Source organism: Hemitrygon akajei, chromosome 31, assembly GCF_048418815.1.
Source record: "Hemitrygon akajei chromosome 31, sHemAka1.3, whole genome shotgun sequence".
In the NCBI taxonomy this organism is placed as follows: domain Eukaryota; kingdom Metazoa; phylum Chordata; class Chondrichthyes; order Myliobatiformes; family Dasyatidae; genus Hemitrygon; species Hemitrygon akajei.
Genome location: NC_133154.1, coordinates 39,781,296 through 39,795,428, shown reverse-complemented (window position 1 = coordinate 39,795,428; position 14,133 = coordinate 39,781,296). Strand labels below are relative to the sequence as shown.

General features: G+C 49.4%; 1 protein-coding gene across 4 annotated transcripts in view; it reads right to left on the bottom strand.

Moving 5' to 3' along the window:
• Window positions 1-12,684, bottom strand: part of LOC140719258 (somatostatin receptor type 5-like) — an 80,983-nt gene extending 68,299 nt beyond the window's left edge. For 3 of the 4 annotated variants that reach the window (XR_012096876.1, XM_073033749.1, XM_073033748.1), the window contains exon 1: window positions 12,540-12,684. The gene's annotated coding sequence lies outside the window, so the exon portion shown is untranslated. Of the gene's footprint in view, window positions 1-12,072; window positions 12,198-12,539 lie in introns of those variants that run through there. The other variant, XM_073033750.1, reaches the window with a different exon arrangement.
• Window positions 12,685-14,133: the final 1,449 nt, after the last annotated feature.

The following is a 14,133-nucleotide window of genomic DNA, read 5'->3' as shown; positions in this document are numbered from 1 at the left end:
GCGCACAACCTCAGAATAGAGGGACATCCATTACAGAGATGAAAAGGAGCTTCTTTAACCAGAGGATGGTGAACCTGTGGAATTCATTGTTACAGACGGCTGTGGAGACCAAGTCATTGAGTACATTTAAAACGGAGGTTGATAAGTTCTTGATTAGTAAGGTTGTCAAAGGTTACGAAGAGAAGACAGGAGAAAAGGGTTCTGTGTGTTAAAAAAAAATCAGCCATGATGGAATGGCAGAGCAGACAGTGGGCTGAATGGCCTAATTCTGCGGCTATATCCTCTGGTCTCTGCATACCACGCAGGCACATTCCTCCAGGCAGTAGCTGTTCCAGTTGGATCACCGTACAGTGGAGTTACCAAACAACCACCGTACAGTGGAGTCACCAGACAACCACCGTACAGTGGAGTCACCAGACAACCACCGTACAGTGGAGTCACCAAACAACCACCGTACAGTGGAGTCACCAAACAACCACCGTACAGTGGAGTTACCAGACAACCACCGTACAGTGGAGTCACCAGACAACCAGTGTACAGTGGAGTCACCAGACAACCACCGTACAGTGGAGTCACCAAACAACCACCGTACAGTGGAGTTACCAAACAACCACCGTACAGTGGAGTTACCAAACAACCACCGTACAGTGGAGTTACCAAACAACCACCGTACAGTAGAGTCACCAGACAACCACCGTACAGTGGAGTCACCAGACAACCAGTGTACAGTGGAGTCACCAGACAACCACCGTACAGTGGAGTCACCAGACAACCAGTGTACAGTGGAGTCACCAAACAACCACCGTACAGTGGAGTCACCAGACAACCACCGTACAGTGGAGTCACCAAACAACCACCGTACAGTGGAGTCACCAAACAACCACCGTACAGTGGAGTTACCAGACAACCACCGTACAGTGGAGTCACCAGACAACCAGTGTACAGTGGAGTCACCAGACAACCACCGTACAGTGGAGTCACCAAACAACCACCGTACAGTGGAGTTACCAAACAACCACCGTACAGTGGAGTTACCAAACAACCACCGTACAGTGGAGTTACCAAACAACCACCGTACAGTAGAGTCACCAGACAACCACCGTACAGTGGAGTCACCAGACAACCAGTGTACAGTGGAGTCACCAGACAACCACCGTACAGTGGAGTCACCAGACAACCAGTGTACAGTGGAGTCACCAGACAACCACCGTACAGTGGAGTCACCAGACAACCACCGTACAGTGGAGTTACCAAACAACCACCGTACAGTGGAGTCACCAGCCAACCACCGTACAGTGGAGTCACCAGACAACCACCGTACAGTGGAGTCACCAGCCAACCACCGTACAGTGGAGTCACCAGACAACCACCGTACAGTGGAGTCACCAGACAACCACCGTACAGTGGAGTTACCAGACAACCACCGTACAGTGGAGTCACCAAACAACCAGTGTACAGTGGAGTTACCAGACAACCACCGTACAGTGGAGTCACCAAACAACCAGTGTACAGTAGAGTCACCAGCCAACCACCGTACAGTGGAGTCACCAGACAACCACCGTACAGTGGAGTTACCAGACAACCACCGTACAGTGGAGTCACCAGACAACCACCGTACAGTGGAGTTACCAGACAACCACCGTACAGTGGAGTCACCAAACAACCAGTGTACAGTAGAGTCACCAGCCAACCACCGTACAGTGGAGTCACCAGACAACCACCGTACAGTGGAGTTACCAGACAACCACCGTACAGTGGAGTCACCAAACAACCAGTGTACAGTAGAGTCACCAGCCAACCACCGTACAGTGGAGTCACCAGACAACCACCGTACAGTGGAGTTACCAGACAACCACCGTACAGTGGAGTCACCAAACAACCAGTGTACAGTAGAGTCACCAGCCAACCACCGTACAGTGGAGTCACCAGACAACCACCGTACAGTGGAGTTACCAGACAACCAGTGTACAGTGGAGTTACCAGACAACCACCGTACAGTGGAGTCACCAAACAACCACCGTACAGTGGAGTCACCAGCCAACCACCGTACAGTGGAGTCACCAAACAACCAGTGTACAGTAGAGTCACCAAACAACCAGTGTACAGTAGAGTCACCAGCCAACCACCGTACAGTGGAGTCACCAAACAACCACCGTACAGTGGAGTTACCAAACAACCACCGTACAGTGGAGTTACCAGACAACCACCGTACAGTGGAGTCACCAAACAACCACCGTACAGTGGAGTCACCAGACAACCACCGTACAGTGGAGTTACCAGACAACCACCGTACAGTGGAGTCACCAAACAACCACCGTACAGTGGAGTCACCAAACAACCACCGTACAGTGGAGTCACCAAACAACCACCGTACAGTGGAGTCACCAGACAACCACCGTACAGTGGAGTCACCAAACAACCACCGTACAGTGGAGTCACCAGACAACCACCGTACAGTGGAGTCACCAGACAACCACCATACAGTGGAGTCACCAGACAACCACCGTACAGTGGAGTCACCAAACAACCACCGTACAGTGGAGTCACCAAACAACCACCGTACAGTGGAGTCACCAGACAACCACCGTACAGTGGAGTCACCAAACAACCACCGTACAGTGGAGTCACCAAACAACCACCGTACAGTGGAGTCACCAAACAACCACCGTACAGTGGAGTCACCAAACAACCACCGTACAGTGGAGTTACCAGACAACCACCGTACAGTGGAGTTACCAGACAACCAGTGTACAGTAGAGTCACCAGCCAACCACCGTACAGTGGAGTTACCAGACAACCACCGTACAGTGGAGTTACCAGACAACCAGTGTACAGTAGAGTCACCAGACAACCACCGTACAGTGGGGTCACCAGACAACCACCGTACAGTGGAGTCACCAGACAACCACCGTACAGTGGAGTCACCAGACAACCATCGTACAGTAGAGTCACCAGACAACCACCGTACAGTGGAGTCACCAGACAACCACCGTACAGTGGAGTCACCAGACAACCACCGTACAGTAGAGTCACCAGACAACCAGTGTACAGTGGAGTCACCAGCCAACCACCGTACAGTGGAGTCACCAAACAACCACCGTACAGTGGAGTCACCAGACAACCAGTGTACAGTGGAGTCACCAGCCAACCACCGTACAGTGGAGTCACCAGACAACCACCGTACAGTGGAGTCACCAGACAACCAGTGTACAGTGGAGTCACCAGACAACCACCGTACAGTGGAGTCACCAGCCAACCACCGTACAGTGGAGTCACCAGACAACCACCGTACAGTGGAGTCACCAGACAACCAGTGTACAGTAGAGTCACCAGACAACCACCGTACAGTGGAGTCACCAGACAACCACCGTACAGTGGAGTCACCAGACAACCACCGTACAGTAGAGTCACCAGACAACCAGTGTACAGTGGAGTCACCAGCCAACCACCGTACAGTGGAGTCACCAAACAACCACCGTACAGTGGAGTCACCAGACAACCAGTGTACAGTGGAGTCACCAGCCAACCACCGTACAGTGGAGTCACCAGCCAACCACCGTACAGTGGAGTCACCAGACAACCACCGTACAGTGGAGTCACCAGACAACCACCGTACAGTGGAGTCACCAGACAACCACCGTACAGTGGAGTCACCAGACAACCACCGTACAGTGGAGTCACCAGACAACCACCGTACAGTAGAGTCACCAGACAACCACCGTACAGTGGAGTCACCAGACAACCACCGTACAGTGGAGTCACCAGACAACCACCGTACAGTGGAGTTACCAGACAACCACCGTACAGTGGAGTCACCAAACAACCACCGTACAGTGGAGTCACCAGCCAACCACCGTACAGTGGAGTCACCAGACAACCACCGTACAGTGGAGTTACCAGACAACCAGTGTACAGTGGAGTCACCAGACAACCACCGTACAGTGGAGTCACCAGACAACCACCGTACAGTGGAGTCACCAGACAACCACCGTACAGTGGAGTCACCAGCCAACCAGTGTACAGTGGAGTCACCAGACAACCACCGTACAGTGGAGTCACCAGACAACCACCGTACAGTGGAGTTACCAGACAACCAGTGTACAGTGGAGTCACCAGACAACCACCGTACAGTGGAGTTACCAGACAACCACCGTACAGTGGAGTCACCAGACAACCACCGTACAGTGGAGTCACCAGACAACCACCGTACAGTGGAGTTACCAGACAACCAGTGTACAGTGGAGTTACCAGACAACCACCGTACAGTGGAGTTACTAGACAACCACCGTACAGTGGAGTTACCAGACAACCAGTGTACAGTGGAGTTACCAGACAACCAGTGTACAGTGGAGTTACCAGACAACCACCGTACAGTGGAGTTACTAGACAACCACCGTACAGTGGAGTCACCAGACAACCAGTGTACAGTGGAGTTACCAGACAACCAGTGTACAGTGGAGTCACCAGACAACCACCGTACAGTGGAGTTACCAGACAACCACCGTACAGTGGAGTTACCAAACAACCACCGTACAGTAGAGTCACCAGCCAACCACCGTACAGTGGAGTCACCAGACAACCACCGTACAGTGGAGTTACCAGACAACCAGTGTACAGTGGAGTCACCAGACAACCACCATACAGTGGAGTCACCAGACAACCAGTGTACAGTGGCGTCACCAGACAACCACCGTACAGTGGAGTCACCAGACAACCACCGTACAGTGGAGTCACCAGACAACCAGTGTACAGTGGAGTCAACAGAAAACCACCGTACAGTGGAGTCACCGTACAGTGGAGTTACCAGACAACCACCGTACAGTGGAGTCACCAGACAACCAGTGTACAGTGGAGTTACCAGACAACCAGTGTACAGTGGAGTTACCAGACAACCACCATACAGTGGAGTCACCAGACAACCAGTGTACAATGGCGTCACCAGACAACCACCGTACAGTGGAGTCACCAGACAACCACCGTACAGTGGAGTTACCAGACAACCACCGTACAGTGGAGTCACCAGACAACCAGTGTACAGTGGAGTCACCAGACAACCACCGTACAGTGGAGTTACCAGACAACCAGTGTACAGTGGAGTTACCAGACAACCACCGTACAGTGGAGTCACCAGACAACCAGTGTACAGTGGAGTTACCAGACAACCACCATACAGTGGAGTTACCAGACAACCAGTGTACAGTGGCGTCACCAGACAACCAGTGTACAGTGGAGTCACCAGACAACCAGTGTAAAGTGGAGTTACCAGACAACCACCGTACAGTGGAGTCACCAGACAACCAGTGTACAGTGGAGTCACCAGACAACCACCGTACAGTGGAGTCACCAGACAACCACCGTACAGTGGAGTTACCAGACAACCAGTGTACAGTGGAGTTACCAGACAACCACCATACAGTGGAGTTACCAGACAACCAGTGTACAGTGGAGTTACCAGACAACCAGTGTACAGTGGAGTTACCAGACAACCACCGTACCGTGGAGTTACCAGACAACCAGTGTACAGTGGAGTTACCAGACAACCACCGTACAGTGGAGTCACCGTACAGTGGAGTTACCAACCACCGTACAGTGGAGTTACCAGACAACCAGTGTAAAGTGGAGTTACCAGCCAACCAGTGTACAGTGGAGTTACCAGACAACCACCGTACAGTGGAGTCACCGTACAGTGGAGTTACCAGACAACCACCGTACAGTGGAGTTACCAGACAACCAGTGTACAGTGGCATCACCAGACAACCAGTGTACAGTGGAGTCACCAGACAACCAGTGTACAGTGGAGTCACCAGACAACCACCGTACAGTGGAGTCACCAGACAACCACCGTACAGTGGAGTTACCAGACAACCAGTGTACAGTGGAGTTACCAGACAACCACCGTACAGTGGAGTTACCAGACAACCACCGTACAGTGGAGTTACCAGACAACCAGTGTACAGTGGAGTTACCAGACAACCACCGTACAGTGGAGTTACCAGACAACCACCGTACAGTGGAGTTACCAGACAACCAGTGTACAGTGGCATCACCAGACAACCAGTGTACAGTGGAGTTACCAGACAACCACCGTACAGTGGAGTCACCAGACAACCAGTGTACAGTGGAGTTACCTGACAACCAGTGTACAGTGGAGTCACCAGACAACCACCGTACAGTGGAGTCACCAGACAACCACCGTACAGTGGAGTCACCAGACAACCAGTGTACAGTGGAGTTACCAGACAACCAGTGTACAGTGGCGTCACCAGACAACCAGTGTACAGTGGAGTTACCAGACAACCAGTGTAAAGTGGAGTCACCAGACAACCACCGTACAGTGGAGTCACCAGACAACCACCGTACAGTGGAGTTACCAGACAACCAGTGTACAGTGGAGTTACCAGACAACCACCGTACAGTGGAGTCACCAGACAACCACCGTACAGTGGAGTTACCAGACAACCAGTGTAAAGTGGAGTTACCAGACAACCAGTGTACAGTGGAGTTACCAGACAACCACCGTACAGTGGAGTTACCAGACAACCACCGTACAGTGGAGTTACCAGACAACCAGTGTACAGTGGCGTCACCAGACAACCAGTGTACAGTGGAGTTACCAGACAACCAGTGTACAGTGGAGTTACCAGACAACCACCGTACAGTGGAGTCACCAGACAACCAGTGTACAGTGGAGTTACCAGACAACCAGTGTAAAGTGGAGTTACCAGACAACCAGTGTACAGTGGAGTTACCAGACAACCACCGTACAGTGGCGTTACTAGACAACCACCGTACCGTGGAGTTACCAGACAACCAGTGTACAGTGGAGTTACCAGACAACCACCGTACAGTGGAGTTACCAGACAACCAGTGTACAGTGGCGTCACCAGACAACCAGTGTACAGTGGAGTTACCAGACAACCACCGTACAGTGGAGTCACCAGACAACCAGTGTACAGTGGAGTTACCAGACAACCAGTGTAAAGTGGAGTTACCAGACAACCAGTGTACAGTGGAGTTACCAGACAACCACCGTACAGTGGCGTTACTAGACAACCACCGTACCGTGGAGTTACCAGACAACCAGTGTACAGTGGCATCACCAGACAACCAGTGTACAGTGGAGTCACCAGACAACCAGTGTACAGTGGAGTCACCAGACAACCACCGTACAGTGGAGTCACCAGACAACCAGTGTACAGTGGAGTTACCAGACAACCAGTGTAAAGTGGAGTTACCAGACAACCAGTGTACAGTGGAGTTACCAGACAACCACCGTACAGTGGCGTTACTAGACAACCACCGTACCGTGGAGTTACCAGACAACCAGTGTACAGTGGAGTTACCAGACAACCACCGTACAGTGGAGTTACCAGACAACCAGTGTACAGTGGCGTCACCAGACAACCAGTGTACAGTGGAGTTACCAGACAACCACCGTACAGTGGAGTCACCAGACAACCAGTGTACAGTGGAGTTACCAGACAACCAGTGTAAAGTGGAGTTACCAGACAACCAGTGTACAGTGGAGTTACCAGACAACCACCGTACAGTGGCGTTACTAGACAACCACCGTACCGTGGAGTTACCAACCAGTGTACAGTGGAGTTACCAGACAACCACCGTACAGTGGAGTTACCAGACAACCAGTGTACAGTGGCGTCACCAGACAACCAGTGTACAGTGGAGTTACCAGACAACCACCGTACAGTGGAGTCACCAGACAACCAGTGTACATTGGAGTCACCAGACAACCAGTGTAAAGTGGAGTTACCAGACAACCAGTGTACAGTGGAGTTACCAGACAACCACCGTACAGTGGAGTTACCAGACAACCAGTGTACAGTGGAGTTACCAGACAACCACCGTACAGTGGAGTTACCAGACAACCACTGTACAGTGGAGTCACCAGACAACCAGTGTACAGTGGAGTTACCAGACAACCAGTGTACAGTGGAGTTACCAGACAACCACCGTACAGTGGAGTCACCAGACAACCACCGTACAGTGGAGTCACCAGACAACCAGTGTACAGTGGAGTTACCAGACAACCAGTGTAAAGTGGAGTTACCAGACAACCACCGTACAGTGGAGTTACCAGACAACCAGTGTAAAGTGGAGTTACCAGACAACCACCGTACCGTGGAGTTACCAGACAACCAGTGTACAGTGGAGTTACCAGACAACCACCGTACAGTGGAGTTACCAGACAACCAGTGTACAGTGGTGTCACCAGACAACCAGTGTACAGTGGAGTTACCAGACAACCAGTGTACAGTGGAGTCACCAGACAACCAGTGTACAGTGGAGTCACCAGACAACCAGTGTAAAGTGGAGTTACCAGACAACCACCGTACAGTGGAGTTACTAGACAACCACCGTACCGTGGAGTTACCAGACAACCAGTGTACAGTGGCGTCACCAGACAACCAGTGTACAGTGGAGTTACCAGACAACCAGTGTAAAGTAGAGTTACCAGACAACCACCGTACAGTGGAGTCACCAGACAACCACCGTACAGTGGAGTTACCAGACAACCAGTGTACAGTGGAGTCACCAGACAACCACCGTACAGTGGAGTCACCAGACAACCACCGTACAGTGGAGTCACCAGACAACCACCGTACAGTGAAGTTACCAGACAACCAGTGTACAGTGGAGTTACCAGACAACCAGTGTGGCTGGTCTGGAGCCACGAACATACTAGAGTTTCCTCCCCTTTCCTTCTGTCAGTACACATGGCTGGTTTTTCACAAAGCTAAGTCCAGGTTTATTTAATAACTTTCCTCAGCTCGGAAGGTTGTTTTTATATATTCATTCAAGGGAGGTTGTGCTGTCCAGCATTTGATTGATACTGAGAAGGTCATATTGAGCTGCTTTCAAGGACCAGCGTTATTCACCATGTACATTTACAGAGATTAGGGATTTGCTGTGGTGTGTTCGCATGACATAAAGCAAAGAAACAACATTCATCAAGTGTAAAAAATAAAGAATTATATAAAAAAAGTTAGAGATTAAAATATGGATACAGATAAAATATGCTTAAATACATAAATTCTTCAACTGCTGCAGACTTGTGGGTAATACCCATAATACTGTTGGGGGTGTTGTGGGGGTTAAGGTCCAGGATTTTCACTCAGCATCTGTGAGGGAAATGTAATCTCTTTCCACGTTAGGATGGCGTTCGGTTTGGAGAGCCACTTCCAGGCGGTGGCATCTGTGAAAAGGAGTAATCGGTTGACGTTTCTCATGAAGGGTTGCTGTCTGAAATGTCGACTGTTCACTCTTTTTCATAGATGCTGCCTGGCCTGCTGAGTTCCTCCAGCGTGTGTTGCTCGGATTTCCAGCGACTGCAGGTTTTCTTGTCTTTGAACTTCCAGGTGGCGATGCTTTCGGTGCACTGTCCTTCTAGCTGACAAAGGCCACGAGTTTGCAAGGCTCACCAATGTCTGTACTTTCTTAAGAGGTTCAGCTTGTCTCTAAACCCTCTAACATACTTCTACCGATGTACCATTGAAGGAGTGGTACAGCAATTCAAATCAGGCCCTGAGCCGGTGTGGATAACTTCACCACCCCCCACCCCCGACAACACTGAGCTGACTCCCCAACACAAAGACTCACTCGGCAACTCATGTTCTCAGTGTTATTTTGCACATTAGTTATTTGTCAGTCTTTATGTGTGTACAGTTTTTAAGTAAATTCTATAGTATTTCTCAGGGTAGTGGTATATGGTGACAAGCAGTTTAAGTAATTTGATAATAGATTTACGTTGAACTTTGACCTAAGACACTGCAGAGTAGTGGACTCAGCCCAATATGTCGCAGGCATACCACTGGGGATACCTACACGAGGCACTGCCATCATCAAAGATCCCCATCACCTGGGCCATGCCATGTCCTGGCAGCCACCATCGGGCAGGAAGTACAGTAGCCTGAGGTCCCACACCACTGGGTTCAAGAACAGCTACTTCCCTTCAGTCATTCCTTTCTTACACTAACCAGCACAACCCTGATCACTACCTCAGTAAAACAACATTGTGACCACTTTGTCTTCAATGGACGTTAGTTTCTCTTGTTCTAATAGTGCTCTTTGTTAGAGCATAGAACATAGAAGAGTACAGCTCAGGAACAGGCCATTCAGCCCACAATGTTGTGCCCAACCAGCTGAAAATCAAATCAGAAACACCCAAACACTAACCCCTCCTACCTACACCATGTCCATATCCCTCCAACTTCCTTACATCCATGTACCTATCCAAACGTCTCTTAAAAGCCTCTAATGTATTTTTCTCTACCTCTACACCAGACAGTGCATTCCAAGCACCCACCACTCTCTGAGCAGAGAATTTAACTCTCACATCCCCCTTGAACCTTCAAAGCATGTCCTCTGGTATCAGACATTTCAACCCTGGGAAACAGATATTCTGTCCACTCTACCTGTGCCTCTCATAATCCTGTAAACCTCTGTCAGATCTCCCCTCAGCCTCTGGTGCTCCAGAGAAAACAACCCAAGTTTATCATGTTTACGATTTTTTAATGAATATCTGATGCCATGTGCCTGTAATGCTGTTCCTGGCAAGCTTTTCACTGCACTGGTACACACAATGATAAACTCAACTTGACGTCATCCTCAGTAAACTGCTGCTACTACGTGTAGATGGTGGACTGGTGGGTCAGGCATCATCAGTTGTGGTCGACATTTCAGCCCGACACCCCACATCAGCTTGTTTTACATAGAACATAGAAATCTACAGCACATTACAGGCCCTTCGGCCCTCAATGTTGTGCCAACTACTCTAGAAGCTGCCTAGAATATCTCTACCCTCTATTTTTCTAAACTCCATGTACCTATCTACGAGTCTCTTAAAAGACGCTGTTGTATCTGCCTCCACCAGCACTGCCAGCAGTGCATTCCACTCACCCGCCACTTTCTGAAAACCTTATCCCTAACATCACCTCCTTAAAACTATGCCCCCTCCTGTTACCCATTCTGGCCCTGGGAAAAAGCCTCTGACTATCCACACGATCATCTTATACACCTCTATCAAGTCACCTCTCATCCTCCATTGCTCCAAGGAGAAAAGGCCAAGTTCACTCAACCTGTAATAAGGCACACTTTCCAATCCAGGCAACATCCTTGTAAACAACACACACAAAATGCTGGTGGAACGCAGCAGGCCAGGCAGCATCTATAGGAAGAAGCACTGTTGACGTTTCGGGCTGAGACCCTTCATCAGTCATTTTGTGTGTGTTGCTTGAATTTCCAGCATCTGCAGATTTCCTCGTGTAACATCCTTGTAAATCTCCTCTGCAGTCTCTCTTTAGTATCCACATCCTTCCTGTAGTGCGGTGACCAGAACTGAACACAGTACTCCAAGTGGGATCTGACCAAGGTCTTATATAGCTGTAACATTACCTCAAGGCTTTTGAACTCAATCCCACAGCTGATACATCATACTCCTTCTTAACAACACGGTCAACCTGCGCAGCAGCTTTGAGTGTCCTATGGACATTGACCACAAGATCTCTCTGATCCTCCACACTGTTAAGAGTCTTAACCACTAATACTATATTCTGTCTTCAAATCTAACCTACCAAAATGAACCACTTCACACTTATCTGGGTTGAAGTCCATCTGCCATTTCTCAGTCCAGTTCTGCATCCTATCAATGTCCCGCTGTAACCTCTGACAACCTTCTACACTATCCACAACACCTCCAACCTTTGTGTCATCAGCAAACTTACTAATTCACCTACTTCTTCATGCAGGTCATTTATAAAAATCACAAAGAGGAGGGGGTCCCAGAACAGATCCCTGCGGATCACCGCTGGTTTTACGCCCCAGATTCCAGCAGGTTTCAATCTGCATCCGGGTTCTCAGCCATTAACCGCTTCTCCTAAATGCAGAAATGTCAACAATGCAGTGTGGCGGACTGAGTTCCCCGTGCCATCTGCTCCCGGTGTGGAGTTCTCCCGCCACGGGGAAAGAGTAGCGAGGAAGACTAGAACTTATCTACCACGGCCAGCCTTCTCCAGTTCTGGAGGATTCTATTTTGGGGGCCGGAGAATAACTTACCGGGCGCTGTGGGAATCCCGCACCTGAGTCCACAAGGCTGTGTCAACCTCCCGCCCGTCGCCCGCTCCGTGAGGCTCAATTTCACCATAATCCCATCGCCAATCCCTCTCAGGTGACTACTGTTATTTTCCCTGCACCGACGAATGGGGGAGGGAGGGGGGGGGAGCAAATCCTAAAGTTGTCCTCAGAACAAAGCGTGGGAAAAATTGGAGTTCTTTGAAACAGACCGTGCTATTCTAGCGTTCGACGTACCCTACATTGGGGTAACTACTTAAAATAAACACGTTCGAACAGCCTTCATAAGTTTTTGGAGAGTCTTGCAGATTTCCACATTCCCACATGATACAAATAAAACCATTCCCATTCAGACACGGTTCTCCAAAACGGGAGAAAAGCCCCTCTTTGCTCTGTGTCCCAAATCGAAAACACACTTTGTCCTTAGAATGGGCACATTCCCGTCGCCTTACCTCTGGGCTGGAGTTGTCCCGTTCGAGCCTCACACGCTCCCGGGTGGATCTGTCAACGCTGCTGGCGCCACAGATTCACCAATTCTTTGCAAACAGTGCCTCAGCGCTCTGACACTCTCATAAATATTGCCACAAACCCTGTCAATCCGTCAGAGCGACAGTTCTGAGACCCGTTCAGAAGCTCGACTGGATCCAGCCAATTAGCTCCTTCGTGGTGAGCAATACAACCAATCAGACTACAGTGTAGGGGCGGAGATTGACAGGGTTTGGGGGGCTGACTTTACTATGTTTAGACGTTTGCCGTAGTTTTCCTTTAATATTTATATAAAGAACTTGCTGTACCTACAGTGTGTTCACCGACAGCAGCACACATTACCATGGCTACCTTCTGAAACTGACTCTCTAAATGCTGGAGTTTTTCTTGGAAGTGGAACCAACTAGGATGGATGCATGGTCTCCCCCATCCCTTCCTCCTCCAACTCTCCCTCCAAAGTCTTTTACACTCCTCCACAGTCCTGACCTTATTACCAATCTACATTTAATCACCCCAATCCAGTGCAGCTGCTTGGGGCCTGAGCTTGCACACCCCTCTCTAAACCCCTCCGCCTGTCAGACCTGCAGATGCTGGAAACCTGAAACAAAATCAGGCACTGTGGGGGAACAATCTGCAGGTCAGGCAGTATCTGTGGGGAGAGAAACAAAGGAAGCAAAGGTCTGGTACAGAGGTGCCAATGCACAGGATCAGGGAAAAACCTGCGGAGAGTTGTAGACACAGCTACTGGGTCATGATGGGCCCGAGCCTCCAGCATTAAGACTTCAAAGGGCAATGCCTCAGGAAAGCAGCATCCATCATTAAGGACCCTCATCACTCAGGATATTCCCCCACTTCTCATTACTACCATCAGAGAGGAGGGACAGGACACACACTCAATGTTTTAGGGACAGCTTCCTTTCCATCATCTGATTTCTGAATGGCCCATGATTCATGGACACAATCTCACCATAATTACTCTCTTTTTGAAAACTTGTTTATTTTTAAATATGTATCTAATTGCAATTTATAGCACAGTTTATTTATTGGACTGAACTACTGCTGCAAAACAACAAATTCCACAATAAATAAAAACACAAAATGCTGGCAGAACTCAGCAGGCCAGACAACATCTATGGGAGGAGGTAGTGACAACGTTTCGGGCTGAAACCCTTCATCAACAAATTCCACAACAATGGTGACAATAAACCTGATTCTGGTACACTTCAGGTTGAAGAGTCTTTGTTAGAACATTCATTAAAGCAAGGATCTTTGGAGGAAGATGAACAGCAGGCATTTTGGGTCAAATGGAGGTTTGTGATCTGAATTGTCAGTGGTCCATTTCCCTCCATTGATGCCTCCTGACCTGCTGAGTTGCTCCAGCACTTTTTCTATGTTGCTTTAGATTGCAGCATCTACAGGCTCTTGAACCTCCATTCTATAAAACAATTTTCTTTATTCAAGTCTTTGGTTGCACATCTAAATACCTCATAAAGCATTGACCATTACAGCACCGGAAGAGGCCATTCAGCCCCAGTTGTCTGTGCTGAATATGATTGACAA